The sequence below is a fragment of the Chionomys nivalis genome, unplaced genomic scaffold (genome assembly GCF_950005125.1).
Source record: "Chionomys nivalis unplaced genomic scaffold, mChiNiv1.1 scaffold_57, whole genome shotgun sequence".
In the NCBI taxonomy this organism is placed as follows: Eukaryota; Metazoa; Chordata; class Mammalia; order Rodentia; family Cricetidae; genus Chionomys; species Chionomys nivalis.
Window position 1 is genome coordinate 450,157 of NW_026646870.1, and position 3,262 is coordinate 453,418.

Sequence of the window (3,262 nt, forward strand, 5' to 3'; positions counted from 1 at the left end):
CTGTTTTGATGCTCACCTTCCTGGGCCTGGATGGAAGTGGGAGGACCTTGGTCTTCCTGTAGGGCAGGGAATTTGGACTGCTCTTCAGTATCGAGAGGGAGGGAGAATGGACTGGGGGGAGGAGAAGAGGAGTGGGCATGGGGGAGGTGAGTTGGGGGAGGGGGCAATGTGTGGGAGGAGGGGAGGGAAATGGGAAACGGGGAGCAGTTGGAAATTTTAATTAAAAAAGAATAAAAAAAAATTGCCTTTGGTAGAATTGCCATTTTTACTATGTTGATGCTCCCAATCAAAGACCAAGGGAGATCCTTCCATTTTTGGTATCCTCTTCAATTTCTTCCTTCAATTCCTTAAAGTTCTTGTCAAAGAGACCTTTCACTTTCTTTTGTTAGAGTTACCCCAAGATATTTTATGCTGTTTGTGGCTACGTGAAAGGTGATGCTCTTAGTGGGTACTAGGACTTGGGTATATCTCTTTTATGTCCTGGTGCCCTACTCTACTGTGTATTCACATGTTCTCATTACAAAGACTATGTTACTTGGCAAGAGGCACTACATTTTACTTAACCCTGTGTGATTTGTTTTTCCTTTGTTAAATAGTATCTTTAATGCATTTGAGAGAAAGGAAATGAAATGCTATTTCAATGTCCTAAATGTGCTTTAATCCTTGGGCATCTTTCCTTCTGAGGGTTGGTTTTGTGTTAATTTCATGTGTGTACTTGCAAAATGTCATGGTTTCATTCCGTTTGCTGTGACAAAGCATCGTGACAAACAAGCAATCAAAAAGCATCATGAGAAAAACAACTTAAGGGAGAGAAAAGGTTTAATTTGGTTCACCATTTCAGAGGGATTGGTTCAATAGCTTTGGGAATGGCATAGCAACAGGAGTGTGAGGCTGACTGGCCACATTGCCTAAACAGTTAGGAGGCAGAGAGAGAAGAGGAAGTTGGGTGATTCTATAGATTCTTATAGCCTATCTTCAGTGGCATACTTCCTCCAGCAATTCTATGCCTCCTAAAGGTTTTGCAACCTCTTTAAAGAGCAGCACATGTTGCCGATAAAATGTTCAAATATGGGAGCTTATGGGGGACATTTCTCACTCAAACCACAATAAGTTCTATGACAGTAGCTTCCAGAAATAACCTGTGAAAACTATTATCACCCATGATGGGCAGCTTCTCATACTCAGGGAGAGATAAATATTAACTCATGCACAACTTGAAGATGGCTCCTGTAACTTTAAGCTGTCATAATTACATGCACAACATATAGGCATCAGGTAGATTCATAAAAATGCAACCTTGAAAGTCTAATCAATATTAATACTTTAAAGTCTTTTAACCCCATGTAAGGATCCCATCTTGTGCTTTGTTTTACCCGAGATAGGGTTCCAATTCCCAGGAACTGAACATCTACCTCTTGAAGAGGCCAATTCGGATGCCAAGATTCTGGAGTAATGATACTTACATACACACCTGTGTCTAATAAGACTTCAATAAAAGTGCCATTTATACAGACTCTTAGCTTTGGTCTTTGATCATTAATAGAAGTCTGCCAAAATATGCATTTACTCTGTCCTACTGGGTTTTTTGACTCATCCTCCATGCGTAATTCATCATTTAGACCAGTAATATTTTTTAGGGCAGAAATTGGAGCTTTTAATTTTCTTGGTGAGGCACGTTCTCTACTGTGACTGGGAATGACTGGGCCACTGTTGGCTTGGGGGCCTGCGAGAGGCCCCTCAAGGAGTTTCCCAGCGGTATCGGGTTGCCTTGTCTGTCTGTTGTTGACCTGCATTCGCTGGACCAATGTCGGCCTTTACCGCATCTCCTACATATACCTGAAGGCCGAGGTCTCCTATTTTTGTCATTCCCAGAAGGGATATTATTCCTAGAAATCCTTTGCCTGCAATCCCTTTTCAGATGTCCTAATTTACCACAATTAAAACACCTGGCAGTTTGATGTCTCCTCATTGCTTGGGAAATCACTTCTCCTACCCAAGTTTCATCATTATAGCTAAACGTCTCAACATTCATTGTATGCTGAATCCATTCATCCATAGGTGCTGATCTAAACTTTAAAGGCCCAATTATCTTTTTGCATTCTATGTTTGCATTCTCAAAAACTAGAGATTCAAGAAGTAGTCGTCTAGCTTCTGGGTCTGTTAGCCCTATGTCCAGAGCCTTAATTAATCTTTGCAAAAAGTCAATAAAGGGTTCTCTCTGTCCCTGCCTAATTCTGGTATATGATTCAACCCTTTTTGCTGGATCTTGTAGCCTATTCCAAGCATTTAAAGCTGCTTGGTGACATAAACACAGTACTTCATCATCATAAAGAGCTTCTACCTGTGGATCAGCATATTGTCCTACACCAAGAATTTGATCTTGGGAAACCTCCACACCTTTTGCTCTTCCTTGCTGTTCCATATGTTTGGATTCTTCTCTGAAATAGATTCCGAACATCAAGGAAGGTCCATTATCTACAACTGCAGACACTAACTGATGGAAATCGTGTGGGGTAGCTCTAGCATTAGAAGCCCAAGTCCTTATCATTTCCTTAATATATGCAGAGTGCAAGCCAAAGGTAACAATAACTTGCTTAATTTCTTTTAGATCATTCATTGCTATTGGCATCCATCTAGCTTCTCTGACTCCCTTTGAGCCTTTAGAAGTAGACGCTTTATTAGAATGAATTACAGAGTATGTCGCTAATACCCTGGGTAAGCCAGATCTAATAGCTGGTGGTGGCATTGTATCCTGTCCTTGTGCCTTCTCACTCTGTTCACCAACTCCAATAATTTCTTCAATCATTTCAAGTCTTCTTATCATTTTCTCTCTTAAATCCTGATTCTCCTGAGCTACATGTGTTTCTAGTGATTTCACTGAGGTATCAATTATTTGTCCGCATTCTACACCTGTGATTTCAAAGCTTTTGAATCCTGAATCTCTTGACCTGTATTAGTTTCTGTTAAAGATTGTATGGTTCTTAGGACCATATTTTTCTTAAGTAATAGAATATTCAAAAGAATACTGAAATCTAGTAACCAGTAAATTAAGTTATCTCCATAGTGATATAAACCTTGCATGAAAAAACCCATTGTTTTGGTAGTCAAAACAGTAAAATTCATGTTGGAAACGAAAACTTTCATATTACCTATTATCCAGCAGGTGGCGCTGTTCCCAAGTCATGACGAAAACAGGGTCCTGTTTCAGTGTCTGCCTAGTATTTGTTAAAAACTGGGAAATGCCAGTTGCTCAACAAAGTAA